This window comes from Schistocerca cancellata, chromosome 12 (assembly GCF_023864275.1).
Source record: "Schistocerca cancellata isolate TAMUIC-IGC-003103 chromosome 12, iqSchCanc2.1, whole genome shotgun sequence".
Taxonomy (NCBI): Eukaryota; Metazoa; Arthropoda; class Insecta; order Orthoptera; family Acrididae; genus Schistocerca; species Schistocerca cancellata.
The window spans coordinates 18,011,741-18,027,716 of record NC_064637.1 but is presented as its reverse complement, the minus strand read 5'-3'; positions in this window follow the sequence as shown (position 1 = coordinate 18,027,716).

Genomic DNA, 15,976 nt, shown 5'->3' with positions numbered 1-15,976 from the left:
AGAGGTCGGTCCAGAGCTGGTTTCCATGAAAGGAAGACAGGTGGTAACGCAGAGATCATCAGAAGGAACTGGAGAATTAACCGGCCGAGGCGGCAGGCTTACAGCCTTGGCAGCAGCGTCACAAGCCTCGTCTCCCGTCAGACCAATGCGACTAGGGAGCCACATCAACATCACACCAGCTCCCTCAACACCGAACAAGTGGGAGCTTTCTTGGACTCGTTGCACAATGGGATGGACTCCGTACAGCACACAGAAGGTCTGAAGGACACTGAGAGAATTTGAGGATATGATAATTAAGGAGCCTGTGCCACCAGATGTACTGATAGAGGGGGAAGAGCTGTGCTGCAAAAATTGAGTAGTGTTCCAGAAGATGATACCGAAAATCGTCGGTGCCAATGACAAAGGCACACCCGACACTACTGTCAGTCCGAGAGCCATCGCTGTACAAAAAGGCACTATCGCTAAATTTCGTACGAAGGCTGAGAGACTTACAGGAAGCGAACCAAGTCCAGAGTAAACAGAGGCCACCACACAAAAGCCAAGGTGATGAAGGGCTCACACCCATCAGCAAAGTGCCAAGTAGCGTGAAGTTAAGCTGCTCGGGCAATAGCCGAAACCGAACTAGAGAAGGTAACCATACTAGTGATCAAAGGAGTCTCGAAGGAGGTGGCATAGGATGGGTGACTGAGGATGGGAAACAAACAGCACGCGCATCTGCTCTGGAGGACATCACACCAGTATGACGTAGTTCAGCAGCTTCTGCACAGATACTCTCAGCCGAGCTAGTGTAAAAGGTGCCAGTGGCGAAACGGATTTCAAAATGGTTGATTGTATTTAGACAGCGTAAGGTGGACAGACGTGCACGAGCTGTGGTAGCGGAACAAGGGGGAAACAAATGATAGCACCAAAATGTTTCTTTAAACAGCGTGGCTTTATTGGAGTGAACAGTTACAGTAATTCTCAATCTTTCAAAATCAGCTTTAGTTCTTTAACGCAAGCAACTGCGATTAATCAAAACAAGAAACACTTTTAATACAGTAGCAAAAGGCAAGCTGGGAAGACAATGAATTTAAGTAACAACTCTCCACAAATATGGCTTCACAGCTAAGATTAAATTTATAATTGTTAAATTTGTTAAAAAAAACTTTCAACAAATATTCCTCTTGCCTTTAGTAAAACAATAAATGATAGGCGTAACGAGAAAGTGCAATCCACCCCAACATTTCCATAAATCATAGACACAAGTTGCACAATTTAACCCCAAGGATTTGTCAAGATAAAATTTCCCCAAAACGAAAAGATAAATCATTACACTAAAATGCTGCATCAGTTATCAACATAAAAATTCACAAGGAGCCCAAGGCTAAATTTTAACATTTCTGCCATCGCAGCAGTAGGAAAGATAAAATTAGCTGAGTTAACGAAATACAATTACACCAAAACTCAAATACATGTTAAAATTTAACACACACGGCGACAACTGCCAGCTTACAATAGTTCAAAACATTATTCAATCTCATAGGTGCGCAGATGTCATTACCAAGGGGAGTGTGCGAACCAACTTGAAGCAACTATAACATGGCATAGACCAAATTATAGATTCGGCAGTTTACGCAGAGAAGGCGGCAAGAAATGGTAAGCAAGTCAGGAAACGATCACCGTCGGCCACATACACACTCGCGCACGGGCACAGAGCAGCCAGGGAGATAGGACAGGCAGAGTGCAAAAAAACAATTCGTCACGGGGCCCACCGAACCACTGGACGGGAAGTACCAAAATTCACTCACCTTAAACTTTACGTACGACGCCTGGGCGAGGAAACGGGGAATCGTATGGGCACAGGCCAGCAAAAATCCCAGACAAACACACAGAATCCCATAAATTCCAAAACCTAATTTAATCAATTATCCCTCAAAACCCCGGAACTTGGCACAAGCGAAATTACAGGCCACAGGATCCAAAGTAAAGAGGGAAAAGATTACAGTTTTGCAACGGCACAATAGAACGCCGATAAAAACACACTAAGTAACGTACATCACCCCACAGAATGCCGAGAAACACGAACAGTGGGGTTTTTTCCACGTTTCCGACACAATCATAACAACGAAGATAATCTCCTTAGCCATAGCACGCTGAAACACACAAACAGCACCAAACTTCCCAGACCTCAGCAAGGCGCAGTCAGACAGGGCAGGAAAGCTGGTAATCAGGCGACGACTCCAACCACCGACCCGGGGAGCAGCAAGTAACACCAGCCCCGGCCAGCGACAGCGCGGAGGGACCCACCGTGCAATGCTCGCGCCCAAACTTCAGTCCCCGCGCACACGCCACCAGGAAGCTTCCCGCAACGGAGAAAGAAACACCACTCGGAGGCCCAACGATCGGGAATACCGCCGCCACAGCACAGATATATAAAAGAAACACCCATAGTGTAGTCTCGAACAGACAAGGAATCGGCACAAACGGAGGAGGGTGGTCTAATCCGCTCCCCAGGATGTACTGCTTAGGACACGTAGGACACTTAGGGACCATGTACAGTGGGTGGCCAGGTAAGATACGTGGGGGGACCAAACAAGTTTTCTATAAAGCACGAGCCCCAGGTATTTCGTAGTTTTAGCGAACGGGAGAGCAGCAGGCCCAAGGTGTAAAGACGGTGGGAGAAACCCAATGCACCGCCAAAAGTACATACAGACGGTTTTGTCAGTGGAAAAGCGAAAGACATTGTTGATGCTCCACGAGTAAAGATAATGGAGACATCACTGAACATGCCGTTCAAGGAGATAAGTCCGTGGAGAACTGCAGTAGATCGCAAAATCGTCGACGAAAGGGGAGCCGGAGATAGCCCGGAGGAGACAAGCTACAGCAAAGGGGACGACGCTCAGGATGGAGCACTGAGGCACCCCGTTTTTCTAGATAAAGGTGTCCGACAAGGCAGAACCCCTGTGTACCTTGAAAATTCAAGTTTTTTTAAAATTCAAGGAGGAAAATAGGTCGGCAGCTTCGGAAGCCCCATGTGTAGAGTGTACGGAGGATACCAGTCCTGTAGCAGGTGTCTCGGGCTCCCTCCAAATCAAAAAACACTGCCAGGGTCTGGTCTTTCCGCAGAAAACCGTTCACGACACGGGTTGACAAAAATTGACGAGATGATCAACTGCAGAACGGCGCGCTCGAAATCCACATGCATTGGTTAGTAAATTGCGAGACTTTAGCCTCCATACCAGCTGGGCAGGAATCATACTATTATATAGCAAACACAGCTAGTGAGAGAGATGGGGCTCAGGTATGGATATGACAGTGACTTCACGCCAGCGTCTGGGAAACGTGCCACTTGCCCAGATGCAATGGTATGTGTGAAGCAGAAAGTCCTTACCCGCAAGAGAAAGGTGTTGCGACATCTGAATATGGACATTGTCTGGCCCTGGGGCGGAAGATCGGGATGCAGTGAAAGCTATCATTGTAGCATTCACGATTCTGGGGGCAGAAGAGTATCCCCCACTCCAATGGAGGAAGGCAGGATGATGGCGGGTGGAGCTCGAAATCTCTGCAAACTAGCGGCCTGAGGTATTAGAATGGGGTCCACAATGACATCATCTCCTACAGTCAGACCGGAAATTGGGGAAATGATCTTGGTCCCAAAGAACCGTCCAAGATTCGCCCACAGGACGGAAGAGGGAATGAAATTGTTAAAAGAACTAGTAAATGAAAGCCAGCTAGCTTTTTAGCTATCCCAAAGAATGCGACGACACTGTACACACAACTGTTTATATCGAATACAGTTCGCCCTCGTAGGATGACGGTTAAAAACGCGCAGAGCACGTCTCCGAGCGCGAATTGCGTCGCGGCACGCCGTGTCCACCAAGATACCAGAACACACGGCAATGAAGATGAAGTGTAAGGAATGGAACGTTCTGCGGCGGTAAGAACAACATTCACGAAGTAGTCTACCTTGTCATCACAACTGGGGAAATGTTGTCAGCGAGGAATAAAGCCTCCAGTCGGCCTTAGAAAGCTGCCAATAGAGTTTACAAGCACGTGGGGTGGGAATCAGCAAATGGATAGCGCACGGGAAATGGTCGCTCGAGTACGTGTCGGAGAGAATGGTCCACTCAAGATCATGAACAAGCTGAGCAGTGCAGAAGGAGATCTAAATGGGAATAAGTGTGCATGGGTTGACTGAGAAGACAAGAGGTTCTGGAAGAGCCCCAAAGTGGATGGTGTGCATTAGAGTCACCGAGCAGCAAAAAGGGATGAGGGAGTTGACCAATAAGCTGGAGGAAGTCTACCCTGGTGACAACGAATGATGGAGGGATGTAGACATTGCCAAGATAAAAGGTGAAGTGAGGAAGGGAAATGCAGACTGCAACAGCATGCAGCTGTTTGTTCAGTGAGTTGGTTTGACTATGAATGTCATCCCAGATGAGCGGCATGACTGCCCCATGAGATGGAATGCCGCCCCTGGGAGAAGGTCAAAGCAGACGGAAAGAAATGCGAGAGGTCAAAGCAGTCGCGAGGGCGCAATTTTATTTCCTGGGGGCGGAAAACAAGTGGATGCTGCGATTCCAACAGCAGCTGTAATTACTCCTTGTTGGATCTAATGCCACGAATATTGCACTGGAGGAGAGTCATGAGGGGGAAAGCGGAGGAGGCAGAAAATGAAGGGTTGTCACGTCCGGCAGTTGCCGATTGCCAGGCTTTGAAGGATTACTGCTATAGAGCGCAGAGGCTAAAGGACCCCATTCCATGAGATTTACAGAGGAGTCAGCATTCTCACTGGGTCGGCCAGTGGATTCCAGAGCAGAAAAAGAGTTAGCAGTCAGCACTGGCGAAACGGAGGTCGGCTGCGTGAGGTTATCTCGCGGCGACCCGTTGAAGAGGATCTCTGCTTCGTTGAAGGAGAAGACTATTTACCTTTGTTTGATTTGTTGAAGCCTTTGTGGTTGGAAAATGAAGACTCAGATGTTCGCTGGCTGGAAGGAAGTAAAAAGTCTTCCTTCTGTCCTTTCTGGCCTGCAGGTTGTGTCCAGGTGATTTCGCCATTAGAGGCAGGGCTTTTAACTAGCCAGCAACTTGTGACTGACACGGTAGGGCATTTTTTTTCTTTACCCAGGTATCCCAGACGGCCGGCTCATCGAGACAGAAGAGACATTCTCAGGCTGCATGGTCAAGGAGAAGGAGAAGGAGTTGGGAATCGCCCTTGTGAGTATCCCTACCACAAGTAACGCATACGCCGTGTTTCGACAAGATATTCGAGTGTGATTGTAACGTTGACACTGGTAGCAGCGCGAATGTATGTCGGAACGTGATGACTTCATTGTCTGCTTTGATCTCTGATGGAAGCACTTTTCTATCAAATGTGAGGAAAAGAGTGCATGTAGATATGAAGATTGCATCAACTTGTAAGTTTGGATTTCTCCCTCGGTCAGACCATCGAGCAGCCCAATGTAAGTAACACCATGTAAAGATTTCAGCATTCGATGGGCCTCGACATGGACAGCCATGGAGGAGTGAAGCTGCAAGCAGCTGTTGGGTTTGAAATCACAACTGGCCTCCAAATGCGAAGTGCCATTACGTAAATGAGAGCAGAATTTCACAGGGCCAGCAACTGTACCAACACCTGTCTGAATAAGTAACGGACTGACCTTCTTCAGTACATGATACTTGGAATCTTTAGCCTTATTCCGTTTTCGTTCAGTAGACGTAGATTGAGATGGTGATTGGCTCTTTGTGAGAAGATCCCCCGTGGCTGCCAGCATCTCCGATGGTGCACTCTTTCCAAACATCAGGTCACAGCTCCCTCTTCCCAAACCCCAGGTCACACCTCCCTAGCTCCTGACGGAGGAGCCAGTTGGCAATTTGAGAGGGTAACAGCTCAGGTAATCGCCTCTCCCTAGGTCTGTCCTGTACCAGAGAGTACGTGTGAAGCCTGTCGCTCCGGGGTTGGGAATTACGCGTTACCCAGTCACGTGTTACGCGTCAGACGCGTGAGCCGACCTTCAGGAGCGCACAAGAAGCAGGAAGAAACAAAAAGGAACTCAAACGCCGAAGCGAAGGAATAATAGGAGATGGAGAACAAAGAAAGAAAGAAAAAACAGTGGGAGGACTGTTCTGATAGCAGCCTAAAACTCCAGAACACTTTCCCAAAAATATCCCAGACATTTTCCCCAAGGGAGGGGAAAAGGAATAGCGGGATACACATGCAGCAGGAAAGAGAAAAAATGCTGCAAAGGTTGAGGCCCCATGGTAGGCAAGCGCAATCACACCAAAGAGTGGTGATCACCCCGAGGGAACTTAGCATATGGTATCACTATGCTGTAATTCCCATTTTATCTTTAACACTTTCTCAGCGTCTACGCTCTGCCAACGGCCTTGTCAAAGAGGGCGGAGGAGCGGATAGAGGTTCAGGGCACTCTCTTGTCCTAGGGGTGGGAAATTGCCCCTAAAGGCGGAAGAATCAGCAATGATCAACGACATGAGGATGCAGAAGGCAATGGAAACCACTGCATTAAAGACACGTAACGTGTATCCGCAGGACATGTGACCTGTAATTGAAGAAGTGTCATGATGATCTCTCCATTGCCAAAAGATTCCGGAATAGTCCCTCATTCGGATCTCCGGGAGGGGACTGCCAAGGGGGAGGTTACCATGAGAAAAAGATTGAATAATCAACTAAAGGATAACGTTCTACGAGTCGGGGCATGGAATGTCAGAAGCTTGAACGTGGTAGCGAAACTAGAAAATCTGAAAAGGGAAATGCAAAGGCTCAATCTAGATACAGTAGGGGTCAGTGAAGTGAAGTGGAAGGAAGACAAGGATTTCTGGTCAGATGAGTATCGGGTAATATCAACAGCAGCAGAAAATGGTATAACAGGTGTAGGATTCGTTATGAATAGGAAGGTAGGGCAGAGGGTATGTTACTGTGAACATTTCAGTGACCGGGTTGTTCTAATCAGAATCGACAGCAGACCAACACCGACAACGATAGTTGCCGACGTCGCAAGCTGAAGATGAACAGATAGAGAAAGTGTATGAGGATATTGAAAGGGTAATGCAGTATTTAAAGGGGGAAAGAAAATCTAATAGCCATGGGCGACTGGAATGCAGTTGTAGGGGAAGGAGTAGAAGAAAAGGTTACAGGAGAATATGGGCTTGGGGCAAGGAATGAAAGAGGAGAAATACTAATTGAGTTCTGTAACAAGTTTCAGCTAGTAATAGCGAATACCCTGTTCAAGAATCACAAGAGGAGGAGGTATACTTGGAAAAGGCCGGGAGATACGGGAAGATTTCAATTAGATTACATCATGGTCAGACAGAGATTCCGAAATCAGATACTGGATTGTAAGGCGTACCCAGGAGCAGATATAGACTCAGATCACAATATAGTAGTGATGAAGAGTAGGCTGAAGTTCAAGACATTAGTCAGGAAGAATCAATACGCAAAACAGTGGGATACGGAAGTACTAAGGAATGACGAGATAGGTTTGAAGTTCTCTAACGCTATAGATACAGCAATAAGGAATAGCGCAGTAGGCAGTACAGTTGAAGAGGAATGGACATCTCTACAAAGGGCCATCACAGAAGTTGGGAAGGAAAACATAGGTACAAAGAAGGTAGCTGTGAAGAAACCATGGGTAACAGAAGAAATACTTCAGTTGATTGATGAAAGGAGGAAGTACAAACATGTTCCGGGAAAATCAGGAATACAGAAATACAAGTCGCTGAGGAATGAAATAAATAGGAAGCGCAGGGAAGCTAAGACGAAATGGCTGCAGGAAAAATGTGAAGACCTCGAAAAAGGTATGATTGTCGGAAAGTCAAAACAACCTTTGGTGACATTAAAAGCAATGGCTCTGAGCACTATGGGACTCAACTGCTGAGGTCATTAGTCCCCTAGAACTTAGAACTAGTTAAACCTAAGGACATCACACACATCCATGCCCGAGGCAGGATTCGAATCTGCGAGCGTAGCGGTCTCGCGGTTCCAGACTGCAGCGCCAGAACCGCGCGGCCACTTCGGCCGGCAACGGTGGTAACATTAAGAGTGCAACGGGAATTCCACTGTTAAATGCAGAGGAGAGAGCAGATAGGTCGAAAGAATACATTGAAAGCCTCTATGAGGGTGAAGATCTGTCTGATGTGATAGAAGAAGAAACAGGAGTCGATTTAGAGGAGATAGGGCATCCAGTATTAGAATCGGAATTTAAAAGAGCTTTGGAGGACTTAATAAGAGGGAATAATAAGAGTGGACGATCAAGAACCAAGTGCTCGTATTAAGAAGGGTGTAAGACAAGGCTGTAGCCTTTCGCCCCTACTCTTCAATCTGTAAATCGAGGAAGCAATGATGGAAATAAAAGAAAGGTTCAGGAATGGAATTAAAATACAAGGTGAAAGGATATCAATGATACGATTCGCTGATGACATTGCTATCCTGAGTGAAAGTGAAGAAGAATTAAATGATCTGCTGAACGGAATGAACAGTCTGATGAGTACACAGTATGGTTTGAGAGTAAATCGGTGAAAGACGAAGGTAATGAGAAGTAGTAAAAATGAGAACAGCGAGAAACTTAACATCAGGATTGATTGTCACGAAGTCAATGAAGTTAAGGAATTCTGCTACCTAGGCAGTAAAATAACCAATGACGGACAGAGCAAAGAGGACATCAAAAGCAGACTCGCTATGGCAAAAAAGGCATGTCTGGCCAAGAGAACTCTACTAATATCAAATACCGGCCTTAATTTGAGGAAGAAATTTCTGAGGATGTACGTCTGGAGTACAGCATTGTATGGTAGTGAAACATGGACTGTGGGAAAACCGGAACAGAAGAGAATCGAAGCATTTTAGATGTGGTGCTATAGACGAATGTTGAAAATTAGGTGGACTGATAAGGGAAGGAATGAGGAGGTTCTACGCAGAATCGGAGAGGAAAGGAATATGTGGAAAAACTGATAAGGAGAAGGGACAGGATGATAGGACATCTGCTAAGACATGAGGGAATGACTTGCATGGTACTAGAGGGAGCTGTAGAGGGCAAAAACTGTAGAGGAAGACAGAGATTCGAATACGTCAAGCAAATAATTGAGGACGCAGGTTGCAAGTGCTACTCTGAGATGAAGAGGTTAGCACAGGAAAGGAATTCGTGGCGGGCCGCATCAAACCAGTCAGTAGACTGATGACAAAAAAAAAGCGTCTACGACTACCTGTTGTGAATAATTTGTGCAGGTCCCGGTAAAGTGCCTTTTGTAGTTGGCAGCTATAATGCCTGTTAAGAACTTGTGGCAGTCCTTCCACTGGGACCGCTTTCACAGGCTTACGCCAGACACGTTGTAGTTTGATTTTCAAGTCCTCGAATTTGGAAAGTTATTCCAGTTCTTTCTCGTAGATTCTGCTATAACTTGTGATGGCAATTTTAATCATCCGCTGTCTTTTCCTCCATATTAGTAACGCCTGCTGGACGATGTTCCAGCATTCCATCTGTATGAAGCGCAAAGCCCCACAGTAACGTGAGGCCGCAACTCGTGGTCTGCTAGCGTCGATGCCTCTGGATCACGGGGTCCTGGGGTCGATTCCCGGCCGGGTTGAGGGTTTTCTTTGCTCGGGGACCGGGTGTTTGTTTTGTCCTCATCATTTCATCGTCGATTCCCGGCCGGGTTAAGGGTTTTGTTTGCTGGGGGACTGGGTGTTCGTTTTGTCCTCGTCATTTCATCATCATTCGTGAACGTGGCGAGAATGGACTGTGTAAAGATTGGGAATTTGTATGGGCGCCGACAAGTGGGCAGTTGAGCGCCCCACAAACCGATCATCATCACAAACAAAACAGCAACACGATATATTCGCTTTCTACAACTTTTTCTGGCTTGCATCCCACCAGTTCTTTGCCGCCAGTACATCGTAATTTTCGCTCATTTGTGCCACAGCCTAGTCTGAGCGATCTTGTTGTAGCAGCTCAAGAGGTAGTCGATTATTTCCTCAGCTTCTTTGTAGAGTTTGGACTTTGGGTCTTCTGCTAATTTCTCGATGCTAGCTTTGAGCGTGCTAGTTCTGATGGCTTGTTGCTGTGCAGCAGAAATCAATCCTTCAGTTTCCTCCTCTGTGGTGCCGTTGCTCGGCCAAGACAGGGCTTTTCGTTATCTATTTTGCCTTCGATCTTCTCCAAGAGCTGCCCATGCAATGTTCTACTGACGAGGAGACCACCTGGCAACGAGATTTTCGTATTTTTTTTTTGTATTTGTGGTACGGGAAGTTCAGAACTCAGATATCAACAATTATCGAGTAATTCGAGTCTGAAGTCTTACGAGGAATGAGATCAAGGCAATTTTTTACGATGGGCCGTATGGCTCACTCGGTAGCGTTAGAGGAAGGTAACTGGATAATCAATTTTGCTTTCCGGAATGAAATTTTCATTCTGCAGCAGAGTGTGCGCTGATATGAAACTAGGCGAAGGTCCCGAGTTCGAGTCTCGGTCCGGCACACTGTTTTAATCTGCCAGGAAGTTTCAATCTTGCTTTCAATTGAAAGCAATGTGACATCATTTAGGAAGTATATCTGCTCACCACTTTTTAAGAAAAATGCGCGTCCTGTTGTTTCTGATTACGAGTAAATATCACACGGATAGCAACTGTCAATATATATACATTTTTAATAAATTAGTAATGTTTTTAATCTTTATTAGCAAGCTCCCACAAAATATCGATAGTTAAGAATGTACATTTACAATGCAAATTTTAAGTAATTAGAAACAAGAACACGTGGGTAAGTGCGAGCAGGGCTGCCGCACCGAGAGTTCTGCACGAACTTAATTATGTGTGTAGACAGGACGGTTCATACGTCCCGGGAATCGAGAATGTCGACGACTTTTCCCTGTTGTCGATATCGACACCAGCAAGATATTAAGACACGTGACATAAATAGCTCCAGGGTTTGATTGGTTTGACTTAGATGCTTAATTGTTTTACACCCACCAAGGGACGGTAGATATTAGTACGTGACGAAATCTGATACATCTACCCTTGATGCATCTACCCGTTTTCTAACAGTGGGACAGACACGTGGGCAACAAAGTTATCCAATAAGGGTTCCGTTTTTACTGCGTTAAGGGTCGGGACCCTAATGACGATTAAATACCTGTTAATTAGCACATATTTTATGAATTTTATTGTTAAATTGTGTAGGTGAAAGAAAAAAGTAAAACGAAAAAAGTACCATAGTCATATTCGAACTATCGATCCGTAGTTCAACCCAATTACCTTTTAACGGCGCTACTGAGTGAGGCATGCAATGCGCTGTGAAAACTGACTAATGTTTTGTGAATTAAAATTAGTCGTAAATCTTCAAAGTCTACTTTCTCATGAATTTTTGAGAGTTGCATCGAACTGCTTTGAGGGATCGACACCGGAGGTGATTGTTGGCGCTCTGTCACGTGGTCCGGCAATGCTCGCTTCTCTTACTCCACTGCTTGCCTCACTTGCAAGGATCCTCTACTGCATGTTTTTCTAGGCAATTGCAGCAGTCTGTGGACTTCACTACGAGGGTGAAGTGCACGGTGAACTCCGGGCTATCCAGCTGCGCTTGCGTCCAATTCTCGACGCCTGCAGTGTGTCTCCGATAGCGGGTATGGCCCAGGTATTAAATGCCTCCACGGTATATCCGCCACATAGATCTCTTAGCAAAATTTTTCTGAATCTCTGGGTGTAGTCTTTGCTGACTTCATTTGCTACATTGTCACGCTCGATGTTGTGCAACTGCAAAACGCCTAGGTATTTGAAGGCTACTGGCTGGTCACACTTGATAGCTTATGTTTTTGACATCTCGTTGCCTTCACTGCCGTGAAGTACCATTGTGGTGCACTTGTCGAATCCGAATTCTATGATGATGTAAGTGTTGAAGATTCGAGCTATATTCGCCAGAGTGAATTTGAAATTCCCATTTTCGGTGCAGCTTCAGGTCATCGATGTACGTCAAATGGAATATTTTCTGACCATTTCTAGCTGTTTGATAAATTTTTTTTTTTCCGTGAGATGGTTGTCCAGTGGCTGAAGGCGATGACGAACAGTAGTGGGGACAACGACTCTTCCTGAAAAATTAGCATCACTCAGACTGATACTGCTGTTAAAATTGTGCATTATGTGTAGTTCACCGTCACGTTTCAAGTTTTCGTCGGACTTACGACGCTTTTGTCAGCCATTATTTTCAAACCCAATTCTCACCCGTTTACTGGGATACCGCGTCCGCCGCGCTCGCTGCCCCTCCTGTTTCCTGCTCCTCGCAGCGCACCGCTTCGTGCTCTCCAGTCTGGGACGTGTTTCGCAACGCGGCAGTGCAGTCCGACGTCCAGAGCCTTCATTAGCCGGCCGGCTGCCGTATTCCGCCCAGCTAGTCAGGAGCGGCGTGCGTGTTTCCGGCGCCACCGTTACCGCACTCACTGCCCTGTGCTTAACTCTGCATCCCCCCCCCCCCCACTTACTATCAGCTCTTGCATAAGGAGGAATAATCTTTCCCATTCTTTCCCAAAGCTGACAGCTTCGTGCACGCAATTTGTGACCTCAGCGATCATCTGAATAGTTTCAATGTTCTTTATCGTAGCTTAAAAAAATAGCTTTCCGTAATAAGTTATTCCACCGGCTTCCCTATGAACCATCTAAACCTTCATTTTTGCGTCGGTGTTTACGTTCTCTTGTTGAAGTACCGTACCTTGGTAATGCAAAAATGGTTCAAATGGCTCTGAGCACTATGGGACTCAACTTCAGAGGTCATCATTCCCCTAGAACTTAGAACTACTTAAACCCAACTAACCTAAAGACATCACACACTTCCATGCCCGAGCCAGGATTCGAACCTGCGACCGTAGCGGTCGCGCGGTTCCAGACTGTAGCGCCTAGAACCGCACGGCCACTCCGGCCGGCGTTGGTAATGCCTCTAACAATAACAACACTGAAGGTACGCTGTCTCATCTTATTAATTACAAGCTTGCTAACTGCATTCACCACACTAAAAGTCATTGCATTCATGTACATAAATCACTTTTTAAATATAAAACAGTTTTCTCTAACCAAATAGCAGAGATAAAGAATTCTTACATGGATTCACGAAAACAAAGGAGAACATAGTATATAAGAAGCTGTAAGTAGGCTGTTTAGGTTCTTATATTGGTAACGCCACCGCCACGCAGCGCTCTGTATGAAAATCACTGGCTGTGCTGTGTGCAGTCTGTGGCTGGTTGGCATTGTTGTAATTAATACTCGCCATTGTAGCGTTGGGCAGTTGGATGTTAACAGCGCGTAGCGTTCGCAGTTGGAGGTGAGTCGCCAGCAGTGGTGGATGTGGGGAGAGAGATGGCGGAGTTTTGAGAGCGGATGATCTGGACGTGCGTCCATCAGAGACAGTACATTTGTAAGAATGGATGTCATGAATTGCTATATATATGATGACTTTTGAACACTATTAAGGTAAATACATTGTTTGTTCTCTATCAAAATCTTTCATTTGCTAACTCTGCCTATCAGTAGTTAGTGCCTTGACTAGTTTGAATCTTTTATTTAGCTGGCAGTAGTGGCGCTCGCTGTATTGCAGTAGTCCGAGTAACGAAGATTTTTGTGAGGTAAGTGATTCGTGAAAGGTATAGGTTAATTTAGTCAGGGCCATTCTTTTGTAGGGATTATTAAAAGTCAGATTGCGTTGCGCTAAAATATTGTGTGTCAGTTTAGTGTTGATTAGAATAGGTATAGAGCGAAATGTCTGAGTACGTTCAGTTCTGCTCAGCTGTTTGAAAATCAAATAATGTAAGAGATTTATCAGCACAGTAATTCAATAATTTTTCTAAGGGGACGTTTCATAAAGCAATACCAGCTGTTAGAAATCGTCTTAAGTGCCACTAGATCCCTAGAAAGATGTCCATGTTATCGAACATTTACAGAGAACCGTGTCTGATTGCGAAACAAGTGCATACTTGCACATTTTAATTAGAGAACATCGAAATTGGCAAATCTATTGGCAAGTGGCATGTATCAACATTAAAAAAGTTTGTACCATCTGTTCAGAGATGCCTCTCACTCCATTCAGAGATCAATTGAGTAACTTATTGAGTGGATGTAAGATTAGTTTCTCGACTTGATGACTATAACCAAATACGTGTGTGGACGCTTAAAACCAAAAACAACAAACGTATTGCTCAACCATTCAAATTTCATTTATATTGATATGTGTTTTACAATTTCAAAAATTATTTATACTTACATGTCTCGCACATCGTTTTCGTCTGGCAGTGAACGTAGAGAGTCGTTCGGATGAAAAACTAAGCAGGACTCGTTAAACGTTGTCCTGTTTCGAGTTTTGTCGACAAAGGATATTCGTGCCGATGTTGGCTGGACAGAATTCTGTCGATCGAGCCATCGGTTCCTCTCGCGCCGACCAGGGCAGCAGCTGGCGACCACGTGACGCCGCCAACATCTCGCCACGGCAGTCTCGCCAGTCAGGCCACGATCACCAGTCTGCTTCTTCAACTCCTCACCTGAAATGTTAAATTACGAGACATTTCAGTACTGCACAATGTGATGCACGTCAGCTACAAAATCTTATAAAATGACTGCAAGAGTCTACTGGGTCTACAACTTTGCTTCCGCAGTTTTTTCTCGACGTTCGGGGCTTTATTGTGAAAAACTTACCAAAAAATTGTGATTCATAGTACTGCCCATCGCTGGCCACTACATTCTCCCATATCTCTTCGGATAGCATACGAATCCCGTGGTGGAAGAACTGGGCGTCTTTTGTGGGGATCCATGAATCGATTCAATTTTGCAATTGTTCGCATGATCGGAAGTGCTGGTCAGCCAGGCTGTATGCCACTGATCGAAGAAGGTGGTAGTCAGAGAGGGCAACGTATGGGCAATACGGCGGGAGCGATAGGATTTCTCATTTCAACGTTTCCATGTGTATTTTGACGGGCTTTCCGACATGGGGTCGAGCGCTGACCTGCTGCAGAATTACCTTTACGTGTCGCTGTATTGTGGCCGTTTGTGTTTCAGTGCTGGGCTCGAACGCATCAGTTGCTTTCGATAATTATGTCCTGTGACTGTCTTCGTCTGTTTCAGTAGCTGCGAAATCGTTCTGTCTTCCCCCGCCATGCCGGTCTTCGACATCAAAATCACCGTTCTTAAGGCGTTGAAAACATTCTCTGCACGTTCTTCCACTACTAATGGTTCCCTCACGATTGGTCTTACCAAGCATTTAAAGAACCACAGCCGCAGATTTCTTCGTGTCAAAGCAGAAAGTTAAAACCTTCCGCAAATGGCGAGAAATGAGTACGTATAATTGAGAATAACCTTATGATGCAATCACAAATCGGGCAATATTATTATGGCATTATGTTTACAGAGTTCGGAGTAGATATTAAAATCCATGGAGAAGAAATAAAAACTTTGACGTTCGCCGATGACATTGTAATTCTGTCAGAGACAGCAAAGGACTTGGAAGAGCAGTTGAACATAATGGACAGTGTCTTGAAAGGAGGGTTTAAGATGAACATTAACAAAAGCAAAACGAGGACAATGGAATGTAGTCGAGTTAACTCGGGTGATGCTGAGTGAATTAGATTAGGAAATGAGACACTTAAAGTAGTAAAGGAGTTTTGCTATTTCGGGAGCAAAATAACTGAGGATGGTCGAAGCAGAGAGGATGTAAAATGTAGACTGGCAATGGCAAGGAAAGCGTTCCTGAAGAAGAGAAATTTGTTAACATCGAGTATAGATTTAAATGTCAGGAAGTCGTTTCTGAAAGTATTTGTATGGAGTGTAGCCATGTATGGAAGTGAAACGTGGACGATAAATAGTTTAGACAAGAAGAGAATAGAAGCTTTCAAAATGTGGTGCTACAGAAGAATGCTGAAGATTAGATGGGTAGATCACATAAATAATGAGGAGGTATTGAATAGAACTGGGGAGAAGAGGAGCTTGTGGCACTAGAAGAACGGATCGGTTGGTAGGACAT